At 38.3% G+C, this 23,081-nt stretch overlaps 1 protein-coding gene across 7 annotated transcripts in view; it reads right to left on the reverse strand.

Moving 5' to 3' along the window:
- The window catches only part of EPN2 (epsin 2), a 978,978-nt gene that overhangs the window by 502,206 nt on the left and 453,691 nt on the right, over positions 1-23,081 (reverse strand). The window lies entirely within an intron of this gene.

Below are 23,081 nucleotides of genomic sequence, written 5' to 3' on the forward strand. Positions count from 1 at the left end.
CAAATGCTATTTCTAATTATACTTTCTTGATTATACTGCTTATGCTTGTTTGTAAATAATCTGTCATGCTTTAACTAATAATAATCAGAACTAAATAAGAGTAAATAATATGTTTTATTTTTAACTCTATTAATATAAACAGTAAGTAACATTCCATTGTATATACTTCTTACAGCTTTCTATTACATTTTTTTATTTCTGCCTCACTCCCTTTTATTTTCTACTCTCTTTTTCTTTTCTTTATTAATATATAGAAATGCTTTAGACTGTTTGGGCACAGTGAATAATAGGATTTGTATGAAAATTGAGTTGGGAGAAGAATGCTGAGTTTTATTGCTTGTTGGTAATTTTGAGTTTAATTTCACTTGCATAGAGGCTGTGATGATCTGTGGAATACATTGTGGAGGTTCTGTCATGTTTAGATGCATTTACACTGCTAAATGAATGTTTGTCACTAGTTTTAATAAGTTTCCGACAAAATGTTAAGAGAGACAATCTGGGATGTGGGCTGTCTTATGCACAATGTCCTTGAGTTTCCTCAGAATCTTCAAATCACAGAATTTTCACAGAGAAACTGAAAGCAGTTAGTATAAACATTGACAAGGTTATCACACTGACACACCACAGATTCAGGAAAAATACTCTATTCATAAAATATGTCAGTTATAATGAGTTTAAATGATGTAGTTTCTTGTAGCAAGTAAATATCTTATTTTAGAAGGCATAGAAAATGAAACATTTATTTAAATGTTTTTGAAAATCTACTTAACAGCAGCATAATAATCTGTGTTAAAAATTTGTGTTCCAAACATATACTTTACTATAACTCATTTAATTCATCTGATTGACAAACATAAATAATCTTATAACTCTATTCTGGAAGAAATGTCATGTGATATATCTTAAAGCAGTAGGTTAGCATGATTGTAAAATCTGGTTACCAATATGTGTTTGCTGTGCATTATTTTGTATAAAGCAGACAGATTTATTCTAGGGACAGCAAGTAGGATAGTGCTCTACTAACACACAACTCAGTGAGATCAGATATATATATATGTGTGTGTGTGTGTGTGTGTGTGTGTGTGTGTGTGTGTGTGTGTGTGTGTGTGTGTGTGTGTGTGTGTGTGTGTGTGTGTGTGTGTGTGTGTGTGTGTGTGTGTGTGTGTGTGTGTGTGTGTGTGTGTGTGTGTGAGTGTGATGGCTTTTTTTTCTGAGAATCTGCATAACTATCCAATATGATTTATAATAATTTCTATGAATACAATATTTTACTCTATTGACAAAATGAATGTTTGCCACAAGTTTTAATAAGTTTCCCGACAAAATGTTAAGGGAGACAATCTGGGATGTGGGCTGTCTCATGCATAGTGTCCATGAGTTTCCTCAGAAGCTTCACTCACAGAATTTTCACAGAGAAACTGAAAGCAGTTAGTATAAACATTGACAAGGTTATCACACTGACACACCACAGATTCAGGAAAAATACTCTATTCATAAAATATGTCAGTTATGATGAGTTTGGATGATGTAGTTTCTTGTAGCAAGTAAATATCTTATTTTAGAAGGCATAGAAAATGAAACATTTATTTAAATGTTTTTGAAATTCTACTTAACAGTAGCATAATAATCTGTGTTAAAAACTTGTGTCCCAAACATATACTTTACTATAACTCATTTAATTCATCTGATTGGCAAGCATAAATAATCTTATAACTCTATTCTGGAAGAAATGTCATGTGATATATTTTAAAGCAGTAGGTTAGCATGATTGTAAAATCTGGTTACTAATATTTGTTTGCTGTGCATTATTTTGTATAAAGCAGACAGATTTATTCTAGGGACAGCAAGTAGGATAGTGCTCTACTAACACACAACTCAGTGAGATCAGATATATATATATGTGTGTTTGTGTGTGTGTGTGTGTGTGTGTGTGTGTGTGTATATGTGTGTGTGTATATGTATGTGTGTGTGTCTGTGTTTATGTGTGTGATGTCTTTCTTTTTTTTTTTTTAGGTAATAACGCAGGTGTTTCTGAGAATCTGCATAACTATGCAATATGATTTATAATAATTTTTATGAATACAATATTTTACTCTATTGACAATAATGAGTTTAAGTAAATGCTCATATACAAACAATTCAAGATTTTTTGGGAAGCTGTTGATAGAATTCACATGACAGAAAATAGATGCATCTTAATGCATGTAATGTCTGAATCATATTAGCCAAAGTTTTTGATTTAAATGAATGTTAGAACATAATTTTCTCTCCTCTTGATTTCTAACATTAAGATTATTTGAATGCTATTAGAATTCAAGTGTTATATATTACATAGATCTATATAATAGTATGAACAGTTTTTAAAAAAAAAAAAAAAAAAAAAAAAAAAAAAGTTTATTTTAGTTTATATGATGCTGTTTTACCAAATGTGTAGTTTTGTCTTGATAGATAATTGAATTGAAAACTGTTAACCTCAGTTAAATATAACTAGTATTAAATTGATAAGGTGGTAGCTGAGGTACTGCTGCTTAGGGTAGGGGTTAACTTGAGTAGTAAATACTGCTCTAAGTTGGAGTTTTCAACTCAGGCGGGATGCAAGGTTTAATCCTTACATTATTTTCACTTGTTCATTGTTATATGTATATAGTTTTGACATCCACAATATATTTTGTACACTCATTGTCACTACAAACAAAATTGAATCCTATACAAAATCCCATAAGAGATTTAATAAATACAGCTATATTTAAAGGTACACCTAAAAGAGGAGATGTAACATTATTTATCTTGTTATTTGTTATTTCGATCATAAGATTCTTGAGTTTTAAAAATGCCAAATGACATCTTTAAAAGGAATTTCTTTAAACATTAATGGATTGAATAATCCGTGTAAAAGGGCAAGCCTAATAAGATACATTAATCTACACAAGGCCAATCTAGTCTTCCTGCAAGAAACCCATCTCTTGAAAAAAGATATTGATAAACTAACCACTAATAAGTATGCAGTATTGGTTAGTTCAGAGCACACTCAGAAAAAAAGAGGAGTGGCTATTTTATGGAATAAAAGTATGCCCATTCCTAAAACCATTAAGTCTTATCAGGATGACAAAGGAATGTTTTGTATGGTTACAATACAAATTAATGGGAAGACTTACACTTTAATTAATGTATACTGGATACCTGGAATTGGTATTAATACAGTGAAACATCATATTGATAAGATCATATCATTCTCTATATGGGATATTATTTTAGCTGGTGATTTTAATTGTATACTACATGAAAGTGATACTACCACTATAAAAAAGAAGAATTACATCTAATGCAAAACATTTAAATGATTTTGCTAATTCTTATCATTTGAATGATATTAATAATCAGATAGAGTCAAAATCATTACCATACACCTTTTTTTCTAACAGATACAAAACTTATTCAAAAATAGATAGGGTCTTTATTTCTAACCAGATGGTAACAGATTTAATTAATTCCAAAATCATTTCATGTCCTATATCTGATCATAACTCAATTGTTTTTGAATTCATGATAAAAATACTCATAATGTTCAGATCAAAAGGATACCAGCATACTTAACTCAGCTAAAAGACTATAAAGAATATATACTTTCAGAAGTACAACATTTTCTAGACATAAATAATACTCCTGAAGTCTCCATTGTCTATGTTTGGGATGCCTTAAAATCATATCTATATGGACAAAGTATCAGATGGTATAATAACAAAAGGAAATCTTGGGATAAGGAATTGTTAGATATTCAAAGTAAACTAGACTCTTATAAACATAATAATAAAGAAAATATTATGGACAAGAAAGTTATTGAAGAAATAAACAAACTAAATGAGAAATACAAAGAAATTTTAACTCATAAAGTTAAAATAACTTTAGAGAAATACAAGTTTTGTCTTATTCAATAAGCCCCAAATACTTACATAGACTTAAAAATAAAACAAAAGACTGAATAAACAAAACCATATCAAAGAAATCTTTTCTCTAAGGAAAAGAAGAATGTCTCTAGTATACCAGAAATACTGGAGGAATTTAGAAATCACTTTCACAAGATTAACCATAACAACATTAACATGGAACCTAAAGATAAAATAAAGGAGTTTATAACCACAAACATGAATAAAAAGCTTAATAAACAACAGATTAAACTATTGGACAAGAGTATTTCATATACAGAAGTTATTACACAAATAAATAAGCTTAAACCAAACAAAGCACGGGGTAATGATGGTATTGTACCAGAGATATATAAAATCCTTTCTAAAACTACATATTCATTAATACATAAGGTTTTATTCTGGCCCAAACTGAGTTAATAACCCCCATCTTGGCAATATACATTTATTTCACCAATTTTAAAACCTAATAAAGATCCAACTAGATGTTCTTCATATCGACCCATCTCATTACTTAATGTTGATTATAAAATGTTTATGAGTATTTTGCTGATAGATTGAAGACAATTATACCCGGCATTATAGACATAGATCAGACGGGCTTCATTGTAAATAGAAATACTTTTGATAATATAAGAAGAACTTTAACATTAATTGATTTTGCAAATAGGAAAAAGAAAGATTTAACACTTATTAGTCTTGACATAGGTTCAGCATTTGATTCAGTAAGTTGGGACTATCTGTTTACCTTACTGAAGTGCACAAATTTCTCTGATGCATTTGTAAATTTAATTGAGCATTTATACAAAGGAACGTTGGCTTATATTAAGGTAGGAACATATGTTTCACAAAAAATACCCATTCTTAAAGGTACAAAGCAAGGATGTCCACTTTCTCCACTATTATTCACTTTAGTAATGGAGCCTTGGGCTAATTTGATTAGAAACAGTACTGACATAGAGGGTTTTGAAATAGAAGAAAATACAACATCAAAAATTCAACTTTTTGCAGATGATGTTCTAATTACATCAGCAGGATCTAATTCTTCTATGCAGTCTTTATTTGATAAAATGATGAATTTTAAAAGTATTTCTGGTTTAATATTCAATGAAGAAAAAACTAAAATACTACCTATATATACACGAAAAAATACCCTCATTAGTGATTTTACTAAATATGTACCCAACTCAGGTCAGATAACTAAAGATATTAAATCTATTATATATAATAACTATAATACCTGTTTTCTTAATATACAAAATCTTTTTAATACCTGGAATAATATGTTTTTTACTATGGAGGAGAGACTTACAATTATTAAAATGATAATATTCCCCAAGATTTTATACTTAATACAATCAATAATACTTTCACCTACAAAAATAACTATCAAGAAACTGAACACACTAATGTTAAATTTCTTATGGGCACCTAATAGACCTAGGATTGCATTAAAGAAACATACTAATAGCTGGTCTCAATGGGGTATTTCTTTTCCAGACTTTAATTTATATATTATCTCTTCTATTATAAAAGTTATTACTTTATTAATAGATCGGTCATATGTCAAAATGGAAAGATTATTGGGAGCTAATTAGTATGCACTTCATGAAAATCTCCTTAACACATAAAAATATGATTATAAATAACTCCATGTTGTGGTTGCTAAAGGAATTTTGTACTTCACCTATTACACCTAAACATATGGTCTGTTACCCATTAAATATTATTATTAGTTATTGTAACTTTATATTCATGCACCCTAAGTATAGGGAATGGAATTTTATTGTATTCCTATAATTTATACTCAGGGTATGCTTATGTCATCTACTTCTGAAGGAGCTCATTTAGCTATAGATAATAATCTAAAGTACTGGTATCAGCTGATATCTGATAATAAAGTTAAAAATCTAGATTTCTTAAAACAAGAATTTGATCTAAGAGAAACTTGCTGGTTAGAGGTTCAGATCTTTAGACAACATCTCATTGATATAATAGATCTAATGTCTATAACAGTTAAAGAATCTATCCCAAAACTGATTGATTACTTGATAATAAATTTACAGCATAAAGTTTCTGATAAAGGTAAACTTTCATATATACATAAAATTATCAGACAAGAAACTTTTTACAATGTAGATTCATACTGGAATTATTTCACCTCTATTAATGGGGACCCACCAACTCAACAAGATAAACAATATATATTGGAATCTGCTTATAGAACTACATCTTCCATTGTCTGGAGACTTTATACATGGAAATTTTTACATAGATCTTTTATACACCTTTGATGATGAATAAAATTAATAATAAAGATAATCTATGTAAGAGATGTAATGTAGAAATTAATGCTGACTGGGCTCATATGTTTTATGACTGTATGAAGTTAAAAGAATACTGGAAGTCAATTAATGAATTTTGCAGGCTCTTTTACAGATAATTTCATTATTTCTAAGTCTCTTATATTATTCAACACACCTGTACCTCAATGTGTTAAAAGATTAAGCTTCCCTTGTTATGGTCTATCCTAGCAGTGGCTAGGAAAATAATAACTAGAAATTGGATTTCAGATACACCTCCTTAGTTCAATGAATTTAAAAATGTTATGAATATAATGTGTCATATGGAAATAAGCACAATTAGAATGAGAACAACTAGAAAAACATCACATTTTATTGTATGGGATAATTTACAAAATTTGTTAAAAAAATTCTAATTTCAATAGCACAGTATTTTAGTTTAATTAATTGATCTGATTGTAGTGGATGTCTTTGTAAATACTTTAGTTGTTTTGTTGAATATTATAATAATACCTATTTTTAATTATTTGTATAAAATTGTTATGATATTTCTCTTATATGTTAAAACAATAAACTTGTTTTAAAAAAAAAAAAAAAAAAAAGAAAGCCACTTGGATAATGTGATTTTTGATACTGCAGAGCCTTTCTTATTATCTGCGTAAGAGACAGAGAGTTGATCCGATTGTCTGAAGTCTTTCGTTCTATCCAGGTAGAATCTCAATTGTCTGTGTACATCAAGCCTGTGTAACATATATTCCAGCCTGTTGGTATTGTGTCTAAAGAAGGTTGGAAGCTCAATGGACTGATTTAAGTTAGTTTCTGAACAGACCTTAGGGAGAAAGGTAGGGTTTGTCCTGAGAGACACCCTATCAAGGTGAAAAATCAAATATGGGGGCTTGGAAGTTAAGGCTTAAAGTTTGGAGACCCTACGTGCAGATGTAATGGCTACCAGAAATATAGTTTTCCAAGACAGGAACTTTAAGTGACAGGATGAGGCGGGTTCGAAGGGGGCGAACATCAATTGGGATAAGACCAGATTCAAATTCCAGGGAGAGACAGGGTGTCTGATAAGTGGTCTGAGATGGTGGGTCCCTTTCAAAAAAGGCCTTACATAGTCTATGGGACATGATGTTAGACCCATTAAACCCTACATGAAAATTGGAAATAGCAGCCAATTGAACTCTAATGGTGGCAGCAGCTGCGCCATCATAGAACAAGGAAGACAAGAACTCTAAGATGGTATGAATAGGTGCCACATAAGGGTCAATGTCATGATGAGAAGCCCAGTGAACAAATAGTTTCCATTTGCTATTATATAGCTTCCTGGTAGACAGTTTATGAGAGGAAACTATAATATGTTGGACCGTGGGAGACAAATCTTGAGACCTGGCTAATATGGGAATTGGAGCAGCCAAGCTGTCAGTTTTAGGGAGATGAGGGAGGGATGAAGAACTCCCGACGAATGAGTCAGAAGATCTGGCACTGGGTCCAGGATCCATGGTTCCTCCACTCGATACTTCTGTAGGAAGGGGAACCAAATCTGACGAGGCCAAGATGGGGCTATCAAAATCACAGTCCTTCCCAGACCTTTGGCTTTCTGTATAAATTTGGGAATTAGGGGAATTGGCGGGAAGCCATATAGGAGGCCCGGGGGCCAATCGTGTACGAGCGTGTCCCTCGGGTTGCTCCCCGGTGGGGGATAAAGGGCAAAGTAGCTGCTGCATTTGGCATTCATCAGAGATGCAAATAGATCGCAGCAAGGCTGGTCCCATCTGGGGAAAATCTTGTCCGTCACCTGTAGTTTGAGGGACCACTCGTGAGGCAACAGTATGGCCCTGCTCAGCTTGTCCGCTATTCCCGGGATGTGCGTTGCTATTAGAAAGCGTCTGGTGGATACAGCCCATTGCCAAATTCTTAGGGCCTCTCAGTATAAGGGATACGATCTGGTTCCTCCTTGCTTGTTGATGTACCAGACTACCAACATGTCTGTCTGACTAGCAATTGTCCCTGGAGGAAGACAGTCGTGAAAGTGTTGCAACGCCAGGAACACCGCTCTCAGCTCCAGGACATTTATATGCAAATGTGATTCCATGCTTGACCAAGTACCTTGGACAGTCTTTCCCTGAAATAGCCCCCCCCCCCACCCTATCAGGGAAGCATCCGTGGTCATTGTGGCTGTTGGTTGGGGAAGAACAAAGGGACGTCTGACTACTAATTGGTCGCTGTTCAACCACCAATTGAGATCCTTCTTGCAAAGATTTGTTAACAGAATCTCGTGTGACATGGGCAGTCGTTGGCAAGACCATTGTGCGAAGAGTAGCCACTGGAGTATCCGCATGTGCATTCGCCCTAACGGGACTGCTATCAGTGTGGCTGCCATTGTGCCTAATAGTTGCAGTATCTGGGACGCAGGAGCTTTGTTCTGGGTCAACAGACTGGACAATTGACTTTTTAGAGATACGATTCTTGCTTGAGGCAACCTGATCCTTGAATTGACGGTGTCTAGCTCTGCTCCTATAAAGGTAATACGCTGCGAGGGCGATAACGCAGATTTTTCAAAGTTTAAGGTTATGCCCAACTGGGAACAAAGGTTGATGGTGTACTCTCTTGCTTGGATTAGTTGATGCCTGGAGGTGGCGGTGAGGAGCCAGTCGTTCAGATATGGAAACACCCGGAATCCTAAACATCTCAGGTGAGCCGTGACCACTGCCATACATTTGAACAACACACTGGGGGCTGTGGTAAGACCAAATGGCAGGGCTCTGAATTGGTAATGACTGGCCCCTAGCCGGAAACACAGGTGATCTCTGGATGATCTGTCCATTTTGATGTGGTAGTAAGCATCCTTAAGATCTATAGAGCACATCCAATAGCCCGTTTCTAAGAACGGAAGAATTGATTGAAGCGTGACCATCCGGAACTTTTCCTTCTTGACGAAGGTGTTGAGTTTGCTGAGGTCTAGTATGGGCCTCCAGTCCCCTGTTTTCTCTGGAACTAAAAAGAACCTTAAGTAAGTTCCGGATCCTATCTGGTCCGCCGGGACTGGCTGGATGACTCTTTTGTCTAGCGGGTTTTGGATTTCTATGGCTGCTAGCTTTCTCAGACTGGGTGGAACGTCTGAAATCCTTGTACACATGGAGGGGAGAGTTTTGTAAAGGGAATGTAGTAACCTCTGGCAATGATGCTTTTTACCCACGAATCCGTTGTAATGTTTAGCTAGGCATTTGGGTATAAAGCCAAGCGACTCCCGACTGCCTCCAGAGAAGGACAGCCGGGCTTCCTTTTAGGAACGCTGATAGGGCTTACCAGAGAACTGCTCCCTGTTGCCCTGATTTTGCGGACCGCCTCTGCCGTTTGGGCAGCGTCTTCCGTTTTTACCCCCTCCTCTGCCCCTAGAGGGGGTATCCGTAGATGTGTTTTGGAAAGCACCTTGGGGTTTTCGGAACCACATTTTTCCACTTCGTTGCCCTTTGGGGTATGGTCTAGTTGGAGTGGAAAAAACGGATTCCTACAGCAGACAGAGTCTTTCCTTCTTGTTCACACCTAGTAAGAGTCTCCTCAACTTTAGGCCCGAACAAGGCGGAATCATCGAATGGGGTATTGAAGGAAGACTTGAAGGCTTCCGCAAAGGAACAAAGGCACATCCAGGACGGTCTCAGAAGAGCTATCGCTGTGCCTGCCGCCCTACTCGATCCATCGGCAGCATAAGAAATGAGTCGCATGGATGAGTTTACTATAGAATTGAGGGTGTTGAGTTGTGCAGTCACCTTCTCAGAAACTGCATCAGCTGTGTTACCCTGTAGAGTATTTCCCAGCTCTTTAAGGAGATCTCGTTGAAGGCGGGTAAAATGGGTCAGGTAGTTGAGCGATCTCATGGAAAATGCCACAGAACTAAATATGCATTTCCCATACCTGTCCATCGTCCTAGAATCCTTATTAGGAGGATGGACAGAAGAAGAGGTTTCCGACATCTCTTTCTTGGTGGCTGCCGCCACCACCATGGCATCAATCGGGACTCCCTTGGTAAGAAAGGCCTTGCCAGTAGGGGAAGTAATAAACTTGTTGGGCCTCCGAGGGACCGGTTCCACTGAATCAGGGGACTCCCACGCCCTTCGAGCAACCAGATCCATCAGTTCATCGAAGGGCGGGGTAACCCAGGAGGTGGATGGTTGAGACCCAAAGGCCTTCAGGAGTACCGACTCGTCCTCTGTAGGGGCAAGGGACTGCCAATCACCCCTCTGTCTTAAGATCTCAAATATGTCTGCAAATGAGACATCCTCCGAGGGGGATCGTGGGGACCTTTCTGATTCCTCCAAGTCGGTATCCGATGTCAGGGATTCCTGTGGGGAATCCAAGTGCCTCCTCTTGCACAGTCTCTTCCTACGTATTTCATCAGTGGGAGCGTCCGGTGAAGTCCCTGTAGAGGAGGGGCCACCCAATGGGGATACCTGAGGCCCTGGATCTCAATGCTTGGTAGGGACCTGTGGGGAAGAGGTAGAACGAGGCCCTTTAGGGGGAGGGGAAGAAAGATCCGAGGAGGTAGTGGTCTTAGCAGACATGACCTTCCTCATGGCATCGAAGGCACCAGAATCCCAGTCTGAGAAGTTTGTCAGCTCCGAAGAGGCCGGCAGCACTCCCCAAGCAGAGACCCCCCACTCCAATCCAGAGGACGGAGCTGAAGCAACCTGCGCCAAAGCCCCAAGGGGAAGGATCGGAAATGAAGTATCGGTCTGACTCTCCACCCCGGAGCCAGCGAGGGACTGTCAGCCCCGAGACTCCCCGGTCGGAACAGAGGAGACCAAGGTCGATGGAGCAGAGGGAGGTGGATCAAACCTCGGCCCCGAGGGCTCTACCAACATCGGTTCTGTCCACCCTGGCTCCAAGAGCTCGAATGGCTTCGGAGGAGAAGAAATCAGGGCTGGAATTTCAGGCTTCAAAGCCGAGTGGCTCGAAGCGGAAAGCAATTTGGCCAGGGCCTGGTTCTCTAACAGCCTCTTAACCACTCGGTCCAGGTCCACATCAGAAAGCCTCGAAGAATGTGTCGAGGGATGGGTCGAAGGAGCTGAAGACGGTACCGATTGAAGAATTGGAGACTGAGGAGTCTCCAACATCGGATCCACAACTGGGCTCCGAGGTAAAGGATTGATACACGGCTCTGAGGGTTGTGGAGCCAATGAACGAACCATACCAGAGGAACTTGGAGCCGATGACTTGGGCTCTGAGGACCCCTTGGACGACTTCAACGACTTCAACCCCTTCGAAGCCTTGGAAGAAAGGTCGGCCTTGTCCAACGCAGGAGTCCCCTATCTACTAGCTTCCTGCACCTTTCCAAAAGAACCCTGGCGCTAAAGGAGTGGCAGATAGAGCACACCTCCTGCAAATGAACAGAACCCAAACAGTACACGCAGATGGAGTGGTTGTCTGTAACAGACATTTTTTGACCACACACACACCTTTTAAATCCTGACTTTTGTTTTTCTGACATCTTAAACGATATAAATTCAGGTCCCTGAATCTCAATATTAAGCCAAAGAAATAACACACCAGTTATCTAAGTATCTAAATTTTAACTATTATAGTTATTGACTATGAACTAAGCACTCTACAGGATATATTTATTTATATATATATATATATATATATATATATATATATATATATATATCTAAGGTTATTTAAAGGTGACAGAATCAAGAAGTGCACACACACACACGCAAGAGCTGACAGAGCCGTGTCATGCCCAAACAGATAAGAGAGGCCTAGAAAAACCTTAAAGAGAAAACACTTCAAAAATTACGAACTAACTAAACCCTAATACTATAGAAACATCACATCTATTTTAACCATATAAAGATAAACTTATCCACAAAAATTCTCTATAAATAAAGAAAAAATAAGTCACTGGCCTGAGCTTCCTCCGACGAGCTGTAGATCCGTTGCAGTGGCAAACTAGATCTGGGGATTTACAGTAGAGCATCATGGGATATACACTAGGTCTTGAGCTTCTCTGAGAGTCTGAGCTTGAAAAGTGGCCGACTCGGAGCTGAGGGATTGGCTCCGAACCCACGTGTAAGAACAAAACGGCAAGATAGAACACCTTCACATCAAAGGCTTTCCTATACCTAAGCCAATTAGGAGGGTTTCTTTATTTTCATTATTAACAATCTATAAGAGAAATTATCCTTTTAATACTGTCATGTGTGTGCCTATGATATATAAATCTAGTTTGATCATTATTTATTGTTTTGGATAGTGCTATTTTCATTCTGTTAGTTAATATTATCGTAAATCTCTTATAGTCATTATTTAATAATGATACATGTCTATATGAGATACAGATGTTTGGGGATTTGTTTTCCTTTAGGATTGGTGTGATTAAGGAATATCTCCAGAGGGTGGTATTAAAGCTTGTGACTGAATAATTTCTAAGAGAGTTTTATGGAACAGGGATAGTATCTCTGAAGGAAAAAGTGTATATATTTCCATAATTATCCCATCTATACCTTTTATTATATCTGTGGGGTGTTTGCAGATCTAGTTTTATTTTTTCTGGCATTTTTTTCATATTAGAAAATTTTTCATCTAGATTTAATTGATCGATATGTATATTTTCTTTTTGGAAATGTTCCATACAGTGATTTCTATAGGCATCAAGAATGTCACCTATATCCAAGACATTTTTCCCTTTCTTTTCATGGAAGACACTTTTAATGTTATTAGCTTTTGATTGTATTTTGATTCTTGTGGATAAATTACGTAGATATTAGGGAGAAGTGGCCAAGGTATGAAATTTTAGTTTTTCTAAAGCTAAACTAGTTTTATGTGTTAGAATTTCGCTGTATTTATTGTTTAATACTTCTACTTTCTTTTTCATTTCCAAATTATGTTGATTTTTTTCAGCTTTTACTGACAAAAGTTTGGATTCTAGATCTAATAATTCAGAATCACACACTCTGATTTTTTTTATACCAAGTTAGGGTTTTACCATATATGTAAGCTTTTAATGAGTCCCATACCATTATTTTATCTCTTTTTTTGTTTTATTGTGACTATTAAACATTTTCCTCTGATAACTATAAAGTATATGTTTGAGGTTTTTAAAGGAAATTATCAGTTTTATACTTGAGTGTTTACCAATAAAGTAATGTTTTGGTCAGGCATACTAAAAATGTTTTTGTGAAATAAATTTAAATTAATTAATGTTAACAAAACTAAGATCCGCACTAGCCATAGAATGAAAATCATTCCTAATTGATGGATAAACCTAAATCCATCAGATTACCACTCATACCTTGACAATCCAGAACATCTGAGGTCCATAAACTGAATTATCATATAGAGAATATTTTAATAGGAAAAACAATATTTATATTATTTTGAACAAATATAGTACTATTGTAGATTGGACAGAATTCTAATATAATATAAATGTCTACTTATTGTATAAGCAATTAACATTTACATGATATATGACAAGCAATTCAATCATAGTAAAGAAGGATGTATCATATATAAAACCTCAGTAAAAAATTATAGCAGAGTTATTTAACATATTCGCCCTTACTGAAGAAGTCTTTCAAAATGTATTACTTAATATAAATAGACAGTAATATTTATACCTAATGTTTATAATACAATTAAGCAATAACCCATGTCTGGGTGTGGGTAATGCTAGATTTACCCACGGTTGGTGTGGTTTGGTCACGAGGACGAAGCCCGAGTGGCCAAAGACAACCGTGGGTAAATCTACCCACACCCAGACGTGGGTTATTGCTGTTATACAATGACATTATTTAAGAAAAAGACTACTTACATTTCTTAAATAATGTCTTTGTGTAATACGTCCATGCTGCCCTTCCACATCTCGTTGGTATCCTGGAGCATTTTTTATGTACTGAGCATGCGTACGGGACTTGTGTTCCACTGTTTACGCAGTACATAAGTGCTGTGAAGTGTTAGCAAGGGAGAATGGAAGATCTCTGTTGCTTCTTCTTTTTTATAATTAATAAAAAAGAAGAAACCGGGAGCATTTTTATGTTCGTGAGAGTCAGGACAGACTAAATAAAAGGATAATCAGGTAAGTTTTTAAAGATTTGTGGAATGTACCTGATTATCCTTTTATTTCTGTCTGTGCCATCTCCTGAATGTAAAAAGTCTTCAGTTTTCTTTTGTTTATAAAAAAAAAAAAAAAAAAAAAAAAAAAAACAAAAGTAAAAAAAAAAATGAGATATACTAATTGGAAAAAGTCTGGACAACCGGACTTTTTTCCTTTAGTATAGTCTCGGACTTACAATGGCCATGCGGGTTGGGTTGGGCCAATCAGCGTGCTCGATTTTGAATATTTTAGGCCAGCCATTGTATCATGTATTTTACTAGATATATCAGAAGTTATATTTCATTATTTGCCAGCATTAAGTTATCACTTTATTTGTTGCTAATTTACTTAAAGCATCAAGTTTGTTTTATGTGAACATTGATGAATGTTAGTGCATTTTAATTATTAGTGCATCCCACTTCCCCCCATTTCCTACACACAAGGACTTTCATATCGGTCATTTCTTATTATAAAATTAATGAAATTATAGGTTAAAAACAAAGAATTCACTTATTGTGATTAGTAATTATAAATTCCCTTTCCATATTTATAAATTGCCATTTTATGGCATATACTGAAAGTTTTTAGATTTAAATGGCAACATTCTATTTTGTATAATCAGCAAAGGATAAACTGAGTGTTTGTTGTCAAGTTAATATTATTTCTTCAGAATATGATTGTTACATTCTATGACATTCCTAGTTCAGGCTTCTATTGTTTCCCTTGAACAACTTTGTCAGTTTGAGGTCATGTATAAAAGTACAGTTTTGTACACTTACCATAAATGTAGATGTTTGAGTATATTCACTGTTGCAGTCATCACATTTGGGTTATCTGCCTGCAGGTAGCCCTCAGCCGGCCTGAATATCAGAGTCTTGGATTCCTGCGTCAGATGTTGTCTCTTCTTCCATGACATCAGGGGTATAAAGCATGCAGCAGACGCCATTACATCAGTTTTTCTTGCTCCAGATGTCAGATGCCCCCACAATGGGAAGAAATTATATGTTATGTTACACCTGCATCAAAAAGCAAATACATCAGAAATCTTAAATATACCAAACAAGATGGAAAGGCAGAGCTAAGAGAAGTCAGGGGGCAGGAGGGATGGTAACCAGGACTGCAACAGTGAATACACTCTAACATCTACATTTATGGTAAATGTACACAACTGTACTATGTTCTTCGTGTTTCACTGTTGCAGTCATCACATTTGGGTTGATTCCCAAAGCTAAGGAAGGGGGGAGGAAATTAGAGAGCATTAGGGCCAGCTATTAAGCCCTGCAAGACTGAAGTGGCAAAACCAGCTCTGGATTTAGAAAAAAGAGGCATGCGGTAATGCTTGGTGAAGGTATGTGCAGAGCTCCAGGTAGCAGCTTCTAGGATGGCCCTGAGAAAGGCTGCAGAGGCAGATGCAGCCCTGGTGGAATGTGATCTTATCCCCTGTGGGGTAGGTTTTCCATGGTGCTTGTAGCAGAAATGAATGCAATGGGCTATCCATTTGGAAATGGTTTGCTTTGAAATGGCCTTCCCATCTGCCCCTGCAGCAAAGCCAACTAGCAGCTGTTCAGATTTTCTGAGAGGCTTAAGTCCTGTCCAAATAAAATCTAAGTTGTCTGTGCACATCCAGAGAGTGCAGTATTCGTTCTCCCTTGTTTTGTGGATTAGGAAAGAAACTAGGCAAGTGAATGGACTGATTTAGGGCCACACTAGACACAACCTTGGGCATAAAGGAAGGATTGGTCCTGAAGGAAACCCTGTCTGCATGGAAGATAATGAAGGGTTACACTGCCATGAGGGCCTGTAATTCAGACACTCTTCTTGCTGAAGTGATGGCTAGAAGGAATGCTGTTTTCCAAGAAAGAAATTTCAACTCTGCTGTTGCAACTTGCTCAAAGGGAGGGAGAGTGAGCTTTTCCAATACAAAGTTAAGGTCCCAAGCTGGAGTAGGTGCTCTCCTGGGGGGTCTTAAATTTATGGCCCCTCTTAAGGAATTGTTTTAGCAGAGGGTGAGAGAAGAGGGGTAGCTCAGTATTATGATGATCTGAAATGGCAGAGGCATGAATTTTAATTGACGAGAAGGACAGGCCCTTATGGAGCATTTCTGTTAAGTACAGAAGAATATTAGGTAAGCTGGGCACCATTGTGCCCATCCCGAGTCTGGCTCCAGGAACAGTCTCTCTTCCACTTTTCAGCATAGGATTTTCTAAGTACTAGGCCTCCTTGCCTCCAGAATGACATCTAGCACCTGCTTACTGAGGGATGCTCAAGGAATTAGCCAGGCTGCAAGGTTCATGGTTTGGAGATGTGGGTGCAGAATCTGGCCCGTCTGCTGGGACAGCAAGGAAGGGGTCTAAGGCAGGTGCCATGGTTCCAGCAGTGTCACAATGCACAAGAGGGGGTACCACTGCTGGTGTGGCCAGTCTGGTGCAATCAGAATTGTCCTTGGCTTGTCCTGTTTGATCTTTAGCAGAACCTTCGAGAGGAGAGGCAGAGAGGCAAAGGCATAAACCGAGAAGCTTTCCCAGGTAAAGGACAGGGCATCCACTTTCCCAAGCGTGACTGTGGGAAGTCCTTGTGCAGAATTAGTCCAATTGGTAGTTCTGAGGGGAGGCAAACAGGTCTATCTCTGGAGTCCCCCATTTGTTCCTCAAGAGGTTGAATATTTTTGGTTCCACTTTCCATTTGTGTGGGTCCATGAGATTTCTGCTTAGGTTGTCTGCCAGAGAATTTAGCTTGCCTGGCAGGAATTGAGCCTGTAGATGCACTTGGTAGCTCAAGGCTGTGTTCCACAGAGCCATGGCTAGTCTGCAGAGAGGGTACAAGTGGGTTCCCCCCTGCTTATGTACCACATAACTGTGGTGTTGTCTGTCTTTACCAATAATTGTCCTGGATGAATGGGGTCTTTGAAGGCTGTCAGGGAATTCTGTACAGCTAACATTTTGTTTTGGTTGATATGCAGGTGCATCTGTCTCGGGTTCCATTTGCCCTGAATGCACTGCCCTGCCAAGTGAGTCCCCCATGCATAGTTTGATGCATCTGTTGTTAGGGTTTGGGCGGCAGGTAGTAGAGTGAAAGGGAGCCCCTTGTTGTGGTAGCAGGCCTCTGCCCACCAAAGGAACTCTGTCTTTATACAAGGAATGATAGGAATCATTGATTCCAGGTCCTGAGAATGTTGACACCATAGGCTTTTTAGATACCATTGTAGTTTCCTCATATGCATTCTTGCATATGGAATTAGTAGAATGCAAGTGGCCATGAACCCCAGGGTTTGCAGAATTTTCCTTGCAAATAGCTGGGTCTTTGTGGCCAGTAGTTTGAAGTAAGTTGTCAAATAAACTTGTTTCTCTGGAATGAGGAAAGCCATCTGGGAAGTTGTGTTCAAGCTTGCTCCCAGGAATACAATCTGTTGGCAGGGTACAAGATGAGATTTCTTTTCATTTATGGTGTACCCCAGTGAGGTTAGAAGTTGCTTTACGAATGCCAGATGTTTTAATAGCAATTCCTGGCTTTCTACCTGAATCAGACAATCGTCCAAATATGGGTATATTTGACTATTTCTCTGCCTGCAAAATGCAATGGCTGGAGCTAGACACTTTGTGAATACCCTGGGTGCAGTAGATAAGCCAAAGGGAAGTGCAGAGAACTGATAGTGCATGGAGCCTGCCCTGAAGTGTAAGTATTTCCTGTAAGATTCCCTTATTGGAATGTGCAGGTAAGCTTCCTTTAAAAGTCTAAGGTTGCCAACCAGGGATCCTTTCCTAGCATAGGAAGCAGCTGTAAGTGTTAGTATTCTGAATTTTGGGATTACCAAAAAGGTGAGTAGAGAGGTCCAGGACAGGACGCCAGGAGCTGTCTTTTCTGGGTACCAGGAAAAGTCTTGAATAAAAACCTTGTCCCCATTCTTCTGCTGGGACAGGTTGAATAGCCCTGATACTTAGAAAAGAGAGAACCTGCTGTAGAGCCTCTGCCCACGGATTTGGGGGTAGGTCTGGCCAACCGTTTGGGATTGGTAGGGTGGAAAAGTGGAATCTGTATCCTTGGGAAGCTATATTCAAAACCCATTTGTCCTGGCTAAGGAGTTTCCAGCTTTTTGCATGCAGGGCGAGTTTTCCTCCTAAGGGAGCAGGCAGTTGAGCAGGGCTTGGAAGGGTTAAGGTTTAGTCATTGTGTCATTTTTCTGCAGGGGGGTGTCTTACTACTCCCTGCTTTGGAAGTGGGAGCCCCCCACTGCCTAGACCTGTGCGTAGCCTGAGACTGTAACCTAGGTGGTATGCTGTTCCTGGGTTTGGACTGAGAAGGCCTGGAAGAGGCTGGAAAGGATCAATTCTTTGAAGGCCAATGCCTACTAAATCTGGGAGGTTGTACTTGCAGGAAATCTTTAACAGTTTGCATAGATTTAGCTTTTTCCTCCATCCTTCTGAGGACGACTTTTGCTTTGTTGCCAAAGAGGCGGTCTTGATTTAAGGGAGAATCCAGTAATTTAGCTTTAACATGATCTGGCAAGTTTTGCTCCTTAAGCCAAGTATGCCTTCCAAGTACAGACCCAGCGACAGCAGCCCTGCAAGATGCTTCTAAAGAATCAAAACCACATTGCAAAGTATGTTTACCAACTTGTTCTGCAGAATGCATTAAATCCTGTAATTCTTTGTGTTCAGCACAGTCCGATATCAACATAATTTTCTGTTTAAGTAGTCCCATAATATGCTGCTGGTACTTTAACATATGAAACTGGCAATTTAAAGCCCTAATGGCCAAAGTATATACCTTCTTACCCTATCTGTCCAAGGCTCTAGAATCTCCATCAGAAGGGGTAGGGTTTTGGCAGCAGTAGCCTTAATACTTTTAGGTCCTTGGGAAATGGTCTCTGGGTCCTCAGTAGGATTCTTGAAGAGGAACTTGTGAGAGTCAGGTAATGTGCAATGGCGGTCAGGTTTTCTGGAAGCTGGAGGTAAAGTGTCTGGGGAAATGCTATATTCCAAGAAAGCATCATCCACTATGTCCAGAACAGGAGGGATAGCTAAAGGCCTGTATTGAGGGAGGAGTAAGAACTCCCTAAGCCTCTTTTTGGAGTCAGAGTAATCCTGGCTTTCCCACCGGAAATGCTCCCTAAGAGTGTGCAAGGTTTCACCAACAGAAAAATCTTCTGGAGGGAAAGCAGAGGGAATGGAATCCTCATAGGTAGATAAGGGCAAATCCTGGTAATCAGAAGAAACAGAAATATCATATTCCTGAACCGAAGAATCGGAAGGAAAGTCAGTTCTAGGTCTCTTAGAGGGGGAAGGCTGGCTTCCCCTAATTAAGGTAATAAGGTCTTCAGCCACTCTAAGCATTTGTTTTTTAGGCATATGGGCCTGAGCATGTGGTTTGGACGTCGGTTTTCTGGGCATGGGTCGAGTTTTAGGCCTGGATGACAAAGATGGCATTGGTTTAAAATGCAAGTCTGTAGGCCTGAACATACCCTCAGAAGCCAGTGCCTGCACAGCGGCTCTGGACCCATCCAAGGTAGAGACATCCGCAGGTTCCATAGTCGAGGAAGCATCTCGCAACATACCGGTCTCTGAATGGGTCTCAGTAGAGGCCTGCAAATCTGAAGTAGCGGGTATCAGGAGCTGCAAAAGCACCTCACTGAGTACCGGTGGACTGGCGACTAACTTAGTGGAAGCGTTGTCGGCAGTTTTGGACCCATGCGGTCTGTCTCTGTCTTTATGCTTACTTTTTTGGAATATCGGTAGTCAGATGGCTTACTGAAGCCATTTCTGGATAGTTATACCGAGTACCAAAATGATTTGCTGCAAATATAGCCCGAAGACATAGTTTGGGGGATGAACAAGGCACAAAACCGACAGCGAGGGACGTCGTGGTCTGGGCCTAAACAAGGAATGCAGTACAGATGAAAATCTTTATGAGGTATTTGCTTTCCACAGTTAAGGCAATTGTTAACTTTACAGCCCAAACAACCAAGGTGAAACAGCAAATAATGACCTCCAAGGAAAGAGCGTATCAAAGATTTATTTATCCGCTTTCGTCCACAAGACTTCATCAGAATACAGAAAGTAAAAAAATACCAAACTTAAATAGTTAAAACATAATTAAGAAACATCACATCCTAATTGGTTAATGACCTTAACAATTAATACTTAAAGCACCCAATACAGTTTTCACAATAGGTGAAAGGAAACACTGCCCTTGTCCTTATTAATTCTCAATTTTCGATACTTCAAAAAACATTTAATGTTGATAAAATCATTAATACCAGGAGGGCAGTCGGATCTCAGCCTGATCTGCCAACTAGTTTCACGCTGCATTAGGTAATTCATAAAATCACCATCTCTTAGGTCCTTGTGACAGACCTCAAGAACAGAAAACAGAAACTTCTTGAAAGTTGGACATCTGATGGAATGTTTATATAATGCATTAGTAGCATCACCTTTTTTAATGCTGTATAAATGTTCTCTTATCCGAACTTTCAATTGCCTGGTTGTCATACCAATATAATAAGCAGTACATGACGAACATAGGGCAATGTATACAACGCCTTGAGTGCAACAATTAACATAACCTGGAACTGCAAAAGTTCTGTCAAAAGAAGCCACGGTAACGAAAGGCCCAACAGAAATGTACCTGCACATGTTGCATTGATTACAACAATGCATTCCCCTCTTTCTCGTAAGGGCTACGCTATCATGTGTAACCTTGTGTCATTATGTTCTAAAATCTTTTTAATATTAAAATCATTCCTTTGTACAAAAAATGGTTTGTCCCCTAAGACACTAAAAATATCTGGATTTCCTCTAATGACCCTCCAGTTCTTTGTCAACAGGTTCTTAATACGATGACAGTCAGAGCTCATACGTAATGAACATACCAAGTTGGCATTAGTGTGACTATTGTTAACCTTCTCAGAGGTCGAAAAAGCTACTCCAGGGGTAGTGTTTAACAAAGATGGAAAGTGCGTATCACGTTTACACATAATTTCATCCGCAATTTGCTCCAACATTGTTTTGTCGTACCCCCTCTCAACAAACAATGATTTGATAAATTGAAACTCAAGCTTTAAATCGCTCAACTTAGAAGTCATGCGACAAGCCCTGATAAATTGCCCCCTTGGGATGTTGTTAATTATGTGTCTTGGATGACCACTTTGATAGTGAAGGTACCCATTACTAAATGTCTTTTTCCTAAAAATCCGACTGTGAAATCTCTTATCTATTTTGTCCCACTGTAAGCACACATCTAAAAAATTAACACTGAGCCCACTAGAGCCCCTTACAAATTGCAGATAATGAGACAAAGAATTCACTTCAACAATGAAAGTATCAACTTTAACTGAATCACCTTCCATAATAAAAATTAAGTCATCGACAAAACGGGCATAGAACAATATGTTGTACTTTGTAGTCAATAAGGGAATAAATTGATGTTCCCACCAAGTTAAAACTAAATTTGCATAAGCAGGTGCTGCAGGTGACCCTGCGGCCTCTGTTTCCTCTTTTTTCAACAGGAGGAATCAAACCAGCACAAAAACTGTTCTGACAAGGAGTCAGACATTTTTGGGGTCTCAATCCTCAGGGGAAGAGACTTAGATAAGTTACCGGACAGCTTTAGAGTTATTAATTTAACTGATTATTCCTTTTCAGATGATGAAATTTTTGTTCTGAAAATGGGCTTGAATTTTGTTCCGAGTTCACCTGCCGATTATGTTGGTACTGTTATAGACATCAAGCAATATACAAGGAAACTTAATTTATTTTATCTATTACATAATTTATCTGACAACGAAAAGTTTTTTAGTAAGCCTTCTAGCTACACCCCTCCATTACAGCACACTATAAGAGTGTTTGAAGAAATTTGTATGCAGGATGTCTACGACATGTTAAATTCTGGGTCTGGGAAGTCTAGATCTAGGTATCATCACAATTTGACACCAAACCACAGGAAAGCTTTAACGAACCTAAGAGACTTGTCGAGGGTTCTTAGGTTCATGAAAAGCGACAAAGGGGGCAACATAGTTGTCATGAAGCAAGATACATACAGGGATGTGTTGAATGATATTCTTAAAAATAAGGAAGAATATGAGGTTGTTTCATTACTTAATATCCGTCGCTGTCAACGTCAAATTCAATCATTATTATATGATGCACTCATGACCGGGGACATTAGTCATGAAATGTACGAGTTTTGTGTTGTGGAACAACCTAGAATAGGTGTTCTTTTTGGGATACCAAAAACTCATAAGTCATTGACACATCCACCTTTTAGGCCAATTGTGTCTTCTCCGCATTCTGTTACTGAGGGTTTGGCCCTTGTTATTGATGCCTTGTTAGGACCCCTCATTGTAAATGAGGCATCGTATCTTCGTGATTCCTGGCATTTTTTAGGTAAACTTTGTTCTTTTTCTTCAAACACGTTATTCGATCCAGACCAACATGTCATATTTACCATTGACGTTGTTTCCTTGTTTACCAGTATTCCACATTTAGATGGGATTGAAGCAGTGCGAAGTTTGTTAAGTTCTATGGGATCTGAGTTCAACAATGATTGTGTTTCATTGGTTTGTAGATTCTTAGAAATTATTTTATTTAATAATTTCTTTTTATTTGATGGGGTCTATTACAGACAAAAAAGAGGAGTAGCCATGGGGTCACCTGCAGCACCTGCTTATGCAAATTTAGTTTTAACTTGGTGGGAACATCAATTTATTCCCTTATTGACTACAAAGTACAACATATTGTTCTATGCCCGTTTTGTCGATGACTTAAT

The sequence above is a fragment of the Protopterus annectens genome, chromosome 12.part0 (assembly GCF_019279795.1).
Source record: "Protopterus annectens isolate FY-2018-M chromosome 12.part0, PAN1.0, whole genome shotgun sequence".
NCBI classification, from domain to species: domain Eukaryota; kingdom Metazoa; phylum Chordata; order Ceratodontiformes; family Protopteridae; genus Protopterus; species Protopterus annectens.